This window comes from Spinacia oleracea, chromosome 4 (assembly GCF_020520425.1).
Source record: "Spinacia oleracea cultivar Varoflay chromosome 4, BTI_SOV_V1, whole genome shotgun sequence".
Classification (NCBI taxonomy): Eukaryota; Viridiplantae; Streptophyta; class Magnoliopsida; order Caryophyllales; family Amaranthaceae; genus Spinacia; species Spinacia oleracea.
In genome coordinates, this window is record NC_079490.1 from 92,631,071 (window position 1) to 92,639,745 (window position 8,675).

Consider the following 8,675-nt stretch of genomic DNA (forward strand, 5'->3'; position numbering starts at 1 on the left):
TGAGCCCACACTTGACATATTTGGTGCTGCCAATTAATATTGAAAATGAGCCCGTACTTGACATATTTGGTGCTGCCAAATTTGAAAATGAGCCCGCACTTGACATAGAAATGGGTAGCACAAGCATAAAAATGAGTCGCACTTGGCTTATAAATGAGCCGCACTTGGCCTATAAATGAGCCGCACTTGATCTAGATTTGTGGTATAACCGATTTCCCTGCTACATATTACAATTGGACCACGCCACTGATTAACCTCAATACGTCATATAAAAAGTATCCAATTATATAGATAATTAAATTAAATAGTATATAATTGTAAATATAAAAGTCGATTACATTACAATCATATGAAAAACTAGCATTCATAATTTAAGATTCAGTACAAGAAAACATCAAAGACAATCACTGGTAATGAAGTTTGCCAACATTTCTCGAACTTCATCTATCTCCTCAAAGGTGAAAAGCCGCTCCCTCGGATCAATGAATACCTTAAAAAGATCGACCATCAAAAAATATACATGCACTTTAGTTATATTATAAATATTGAATCGTACAATAAATTAAGACTTAATTTGTTCATAACAAAGCAATAATGAACCGTATAATAATAAAATTGGTTAATTTCTGTCCAAACTTTCATCTAATGAACTTAAATTAATATTTTAAAGTCCTTCCATGTATAATAAACTTAGTTTTATGTTTCAAAGACTCATTCTCACCCATTTTGGTGAAGTTATGCACATTTAAGTCTCGTTAGTTCATTATCGGTCACATTTTGACTAAAATGGCTAATTTCGGTCCCAACTTTCAACTAATGAACTTAAATGAGTATTTTTAAAGTCTTTCCATGTTTAATAAACTTAGTTTTATGTTTCAAAAACTCATTCTCACCAATTTTGGTGAAGTTATGCACATTTAAGCCTCGTTACTCCATTATCGGTCACATTTTGACTAAAATGGCTAATTTCGGTCACAACTTTCAACTAATGAACTTAAATAAGTATTTTAAAGTCTTTACATGTTTGATACACTTAGTTTATGTATCAAATACTAATTATCACCCATTTTGGTGAAGTTACGCACATTTAAGACTCGTTTGATCATTACTGGTCACATTTTGACTAAAATGGCTAATTTCGGTCCCAACTTTCAACTAATGAACTTAAATGAGTATTTTAAAGTCTTTCCATGTTTAATACACTTAGTTTTATATTTCAAAGACTCATTCTCACCCATTTTGGTGAAGTTATGCACATTTAAGCCTAGTTAGTCCATTATTGGTCACATTTTGACTAAAATGGCTAATTTTGGTCCCAACTTTCAACTAATGAACTTAAATAAGTATTTTAAAGTATTTACATGTTTGATACACTTATTTTTATGTTTCAAATACTAATTCTCAACCATTTTGGTGAAGAGATGCACATTTAAGACTCGTTTGATCATTATCGGCCACATTTTGACTAAAATGACTAATTTCGGTCCCAACTTTCAACTAATTAACTTATATGAGTATTTAAAAGTTTTTCCATGTTTGATACACTTATTTTATGTTTCAAAGACTCATTCTCACCCATTTTGGTGAAGTTATGCATATTTAAGCCTCGTTAGTCCATTATCGGTCACATTTTGACTAAAATGGCTAATTGATTATCCCAACTTTCATCTAATGAACTTAAATGAGTATTTTAAAGTCTTTCCATGTTTAATACATTTAGTTTTATGTTTCAAATACTCATTCTCACCCATTTTGGTGAAATTATGCACATTTAAGCCTCGTTAGTTCATTATCGGTCACATTTTGACTAAAATGGCTAATTTCGGTCCCAACTTTCAACTAATGAACTTAAATGAGTATTTTAAAGTCTTTCCATGTTTAATATACTTAGTTTTATATTTAAAAGACTTCTTCGCACCCATTTTGGTGAAGTTATGCACATTTAAGCCTCGTTAGTTCATTATCGGTCACATTTTTACTAAAATGGCTAATTTCGGCCCCAACTTTCATCTAATGAACTTAAATAAGTATTTTAAAGTCTTTCCATGTTTGATACGCTTATTTTTATGTTTTAAAGATTCATTCTCACCCATTTTGGTGATGTTATGCACATTTAAGACTCGTTTTATCATTATCGATCACATTTTGACTAAAATAGCTTATTTCGGTCCCAACTTTCATCTAATGAAGATAAATGAGTATTTTAAATTCCTTCCATGTTTAATAAAATTATTTTTATGTTTTAAAGACTAATTCTCACCCATTTTGGTGAAGTTATGCATATTTAAGCCTCGTTAGTTCATTATCGGTCACATTTTGATTAAAATGTCTTATTTCGGTCCCAACTTTCAACTAATGAACCTAAATGACTATTTTAAACCCTTTACATGTTTAATATACTTATTTTAATGTTTCAAAGACTCATTCTCACCTACTTTTGTCAAGTCATGTACATTTAATACTCGTTTGATCATTATAATTCATATTTTGACTAAACTAGCTTATTTCGTTCCTAACTTTCAACTAATGAACTTAAATAATTATTTAAAACCCTTTACATGTATAATACACTTAGTAATATGTTCCAAACACTCATTTTCACCCATTTTTGTCAAGTTATGTACATTTAAGGCTCGGTAACTCACTTAGTAATATGTTTCAAACACTCATTTTCACCCAATTTGGTCAAGTTATGTACATTTAAGGCTCGGTAACTCATTATTGTTCAAATTTTGACTAAAATGGCTTATTTCGCTCCTAACTATCAACTAATGAACTTAAATAAGTATTTTAAACCCTTTATATGTTGAAAATAGTTAAATTTATGTTTCAAATACTCATTCTCACCTAGTTTGCTCAAGTTATGCACATTTAAGACTAATTTGATCATTATAGACCACATTTTGACTAAATAGGCTTATTTCGGTTCCAACTTCATCCAATAAACCTAAATAAGTATTTTAAACCCGTTATATGTTCAATATACTTAGTTTTATATTTCAAATACTCATTCGGATGTAATACTTGTATTAAAATAAATAAAAAATAGTTCGAAGGGTCAATAAAACTTACTTCTTTGTCTATTCTTAAGCTGCTTTAAGGTATAGTTTCATGAAGACATATGGGTGGGAACCGACAAATTGAATTGTAAGGAGTTCATCATCAGTCTCTCCTGTCATAGGACATAGAAGAAATTATTGATAATTTTGCTTGTAGTGTAGAATGTACATCACTGATAACACCAATCTGTAGATGCTTACCATGTGAAGAACTTCTTGCCTACTCTAATCCTTGTTATATATTAGTACTAGATCTTCAAAAACTGGAACTGAGACCTCTTCATATTTGTTAGCCAGAAGCATTGTTGTAACACCTAATAGCAGGAGCTTTTTTCGCACCACCGTCTTAATTGATAAGAAGCAATCAATCAGGTTGACTGCTAGACATAACATAATAAAAACCACCTGGAAAAAGTTGAAAATGTGCTTCTTTGTCATTATATGAATGTATGTTCACACAAACAAGCAATACTTATACGATAATGTGTGGTACAGAGCTGATCACACCGGAGACCTACACATATGAATGTATGCTCACACAAACAAGCAATACTTATACGAGAATGTGTGGCATTTGGTGAGCTGCATATATCCAAATTTATATTAACCTAATCGCTAAATAGAAAGTCTGGCATATTAGCTGAAGAGTCTCCTTGCCTGGAAAGTTTTAAGCTGCAACAAGGTATTTGGCAGTAATTAATGACATTTCACGACAGCGATTATGCACATTTTTCTTTTAAAATCAAGAGAACTTGGGTGTACCGTAAATAGGGACATCTATGACGTCGTATCTCATTAAATTAAAGCCTGTACAAATTAAAGCATCCATGACATTTTCAAGAAGGTAGATTCCATCACTGACGTTTTCAAAGAGGTAAAGACCAAATAAAGTCCTATAAAACACAACATACCGGCTTTTCACTAACATGTGTAATTAACATCAAATACCACGAGGGAGAGGCAAACATGACAATTTTTATCAACCAATTTCAAGTAATTCCCAAATTTTAACAGGATTTAAAATGTAATGCAACATCATTCAAGGTCTTCAACAATAATAATCAAGTAAGTTTTCTCCTTGGTAACAATCATATGACTACCTACAGCCTACTAGATCATAAATGTTCACAATCACTCAATCGAAAATCTTTGAAAATGCCTCAATTCATATAATAAAATAAAGCAAGAGGATTTATGTGACAAAAACAAAGAAAATCACTAGAAAAATGCCAAAACCGAAGCCAATATATTCATTATTAGAAGGAATGTAAAACTTGAGTAAGAAGAGCATACAAAATCAACCGAGTAATAGAGAAAAGTGCTTAGTGACTCGCTAAAAAATTGACAGCCGCTGTTAGCAAGCTCGCCGGAAAATGGTCGTAGAGGAGCATATCGAAAACGGTGGTCGAGTACAGGGTTGTAGGGTTGCAGTGGCTCAGGGGAGCAAATAGATAAGGAAGGGGCACTACAAGAAAGCGCTTAATTACCAACTGATTTTACCGACCGCCGTGAAAGTAGTCAGTAAAAATGAATTTACTGACCGAAAAAGAAACGGTCGCTAAATTTACCGACTGAATGTAGAGCGGTAAATTTTAAAAATTTACCAACCGCTTTCAAAACAGTCGTAAATTTATCGACCGCTTTTACCTTTATTCCGACTATTGAGCAGTCGGTAAATTCCGACCATTTTCAAAATAAATTTAAAATTTTAATAACCGCCTATATATTATCTCCGACTCAAAAAGCGGTCGCTAAATTTAAAAAAATAAAAAAAATAAAAAAGTAACTAATCAAGACAATCAGCGACCAACTTGCATTTTCCTCCTTTGAATCTTCGACCATTCCAAAAAAAAAAAAAAAAATTGAAGAAGCTACGCCCAGCCGCGCACGACCCACCCAACGACCCACGACGCAGCCGACGAGGCTACGCCCAGCCTGTCAACGACCGGTTGCCGATCGCCGCCACCCTAACCTCCCGACTCGCCCAGTCGCGCACGACCCACCCAGCCCAGCCGCGCACGGCCCCCCCCAGCCAGCAGCGCACGGCGACCCCCCCCCAGCCGCGCAAACAACTCCGCCCAGCCGGACCACCAACCGGACCGGACTACTCAGCCGCGCAAACAACGACCCACCCACCCCAGGTAACCTTTGTTCTTATTTTTTCATAATATAATGCTTTAATTTTTCAAACCCTAACTTTGTTGTTTATATCAATTGTAGATCTTGTCTGTGAACTTTGTGAACTCTTCGATCTTTGAAGGTAACCTTTTTTTCTCTTCTAATTTTGTGACCCATAACTATGGAATGACTTGTTAGATAATCAATGGGTATTTTTTTCAATGAATTTATGGAATGACTTGTTGGGAAATTATGGAGATGTATGGAAATTATGGAAATTTTATGAAATTTTCAAGGAATGACATATTTAATTTGATGTATGTGTAAGATTTTATGAAATTTAATTTTATACCAAAATTTCAAGGAATGCCATATTTAATTTGATGTAAGTAAATGTTATAAAATTTTCAAGAAAGTTTCAAGGAATGTCATATGAGAAACAACGAATAATTTAGAGAATGAATTTGAGTAGTAAGTAAGTGTATTGAATAAATTTGTGCATGTTTAGGTGTTTATTGCAAATGCATTTAATTATTTATATTTGATTTTTATCCTTATTGGCTTGTGTTTAAGTAATTATTGATCTTTATATAAATTATAAGTAAATTATTGAACTTTATATAATTTATAGGTGCGTTTGAAAAAATTATTGATCTTTATATCATTAATAAATTATTTAACTTTATATCATTAATAAGTATTGATTTTTATATAATTAATAAAATCAATTATTGGATTGTTTATTTAGAAAACTTCGAGCGGTAGTTAGACTATATAGTAGGTTTAGTAACATGATTAGTGTGAGATGTATAGAGATTGGTTAGTAACTTGTTTTTTGTGAGATGTGTAGAATTTGGTATCATGAAAAGAAGAGAGCGTAGTTGGATGTATGATAGACTCGACGGGCGCAATCTTAAGCCCGACTTTCTCAAGGGGGTTGGAGAGTTCATTGAGTTTTGCAAAGAGCATCCAACATGCAATGATGGTGACAAAATAAGATGCCCATGACCCTTGTGTGATAACAGACGTTTTCATGATACTGAAACAGTTAGAGTACATTTGTAAAAGAAGGGGTTTGTTCGTAATTACTATCAATGGATATGTCAAGGGGAAAGCTTAGTAGATTCCTCGCGTGTTCAACTAAATCAATATCGGGATATGGTTATTGATGCTCTTGGAAATAATCAAGAGCATTTGTTGAATAAAGAGGGTAATTCAGTTGAAGAAGAACCAAATGATGAAGCTAAGAAGTTTATAGACCTTCTAAAGGCAGTTGGAGATCCATTATATGAAGGGAGCAAACTCTCTGTGTTTGAGATGGCATCAAGAATTGCAAGTTTGAAATGTGAATTCATTATATGAAGGGAGCAAACTTGTATAATTAGGCAAAGGAAAGTGGAGGTGTGATGCCTACAGCCGATGACTTATATTTGAGGACACACACCAAGGAAGTACCGGGTAAAGGGAAAGTCCCTTGTAGTAGAAAAGCAAAGCAAATCAAGGTAACTTACTATTATTCTTATTTCTAAATGTGCGTAAATACATTTGAATGAAACATGTTCAAAGTTTAAAATCTGCCCCTAGGTGATTTAGTTGAAAAATCGGACCGAAAATGCCTTATTTAACCTATATATGACCTATATCGACCAAATATGACCTAAATGTGCTTAAATTGATTAGAATAAGTTTTAGAAACCTTGAATATGCCACACAAAACATGTAAATGGCTTGAAATGACAAGTTTGGTTCCTTAGCTCAAAGTTGGGCGAGTAAATGACATTTTAGGCAAAATATAACCTATAACGGCCAAATAAGCCTTAGATGTGAGTAAATACATTTGAATGTGTATTAGCAAGTTCAAACTAAGCTTATGAAACACGTTTTAAGTTTAAAATCAGCCCTTAGTTCTTTTAGTTGAAAAATGGGAGCGAAAATGCCTTATTTGGTCGATATATGACCTATATCGACCAAATATGACCTAAATGTGCTTAAATTGAATAGAATCAGTTTTAGAAACCTTGAATATGCCACACAAAACATGTAAATGGTTTGAAATGACAAGTTTGGTTCCTTAGCTCAAAGTTGGGCGAGAAAATGACATTTTAGGCAAAATATGACCTATAACGGCCAAATAGGCCTTAGATGTGAGTAAATACATTTGAATGTGTCTTAGCAAGTTAAAACAAAGCTTATGAAACATGTTCAAAGTTTAAAATCTGCCCATAGGTGATTTAGTTGAAAAATGGGAGCGAAAATGCCTTATTTGGTCGATATATGACCTATATCGACCAAATATGACCTAAATGTGCTTAAGTTGATTAGAATCAGTTTTAGAAACCTTGAATATGCCACAAAAAACATGTAAATGGTTTGAAATGACAAGTTTGGTTCCTTAGCTCAACGTTGGGCGAGAAAATGACATTTTAGGCAAAATATGACCTATAACGGCCAAATAGGCCTTAGATGTGAGTAAATACATTTGAATGTGACTTAGCAAGTTCAAACTAAGCTTATGAAACACGTTTTAAGTTTAAAATCAGCCCTTAGTTCTTTTAGTTGAAAAATGGGAGCGAAAATGCCTTATTTGGTCAATATATGACCTATATCGACCAAATATGACCTAAATGTGCTTAAATTGATTAGAATCAGTTTTAGAAACCTTGAATATGCCACACAAAACATGTAAATGGTTTGAAATGACAAGTTTGGTTCCTTAGCTCAAAGTTGGGCGAGAAAATGACATTTTAGGCCAAATATGACCTATAACGGCCAAATAAGCCTTAGATGTGAGTAAATACATTTGAATGTGACTTAGCAAGTTAAAACAAAGCTTATGAAACATGTTCAAAGTTTAAAATCAGCCCTTGGTTCTTTTAGTTGAAAAATGGGACCGAAAACGCCTTATTTAGCCTATATATGACCTATATCGACCAAATATGACCTAAATATGCTTAAATTGATTAGAATCAGTTTTAGAAACCTTGAATATGCCACACAAAACATGTAAATGGTTTGAAATGGCAAGTTTGGTTCCTTAGCTCAAAGTTGGGCTAGAAAATGACATTTCAGGCAAAATATGACCTATAACGGCCAAATAAGCCTTAGATGTGAGTAACTACATTTAAATGTGACTTAGCAAGTTCAAACTAAGCTTATGAAACACGTTTTAAGTTTAAAATCAGCCATTAGTTCTTTTAGTTGAAAAATGGGAGCGAAAATGCCTTATTTAGCCTATATATGACCTATATCGACCAAATATGACCTAAATGTGCTTAAATTGATTAGAATCAGTTTTAGAAACCTTGAATATGTCACACAAAACATGTAAATGGTTTGAAATGACAAGTTTGGTTCCTTAGCTCAAAGTTGGGCTAGAAAATGACATTTTAGTCAAAATATGACCTATAACGGCCAAATAGGCCTTAGATGTGAGTAACTACATTTGAATGTGACTTAGCAAGTTCAAACTAAGCTTATGAAACACGTTTTAAGTTTAAA

General features: G+C 33.1%; 1 long non-coding RNA gene across 1 annotated transcript; it reads right to left on the reverse strand.

Moving 5' to 3' along the window:
• Nucleotides 1-264: 264 nt before the first annotated feature.
• Nucleotides 265-4,511, reverse strand: LOC110793970 (uncharacterized). The gene is made up of 4 exons (XR_002534848.2): nt 4,353-4,511; nt 3,261-3,464; nt 3,073-3,172; nt 265-490 (listed from the first exon to the last, which is right to left on the reverse strand). It is a non-coding gene; the product is annotated as an uncharacterized lncRNA (long non-coding RNA).
• Between the last annotated feature and the right edge of the window lie 4,164 nt (nt 4,512-8,675).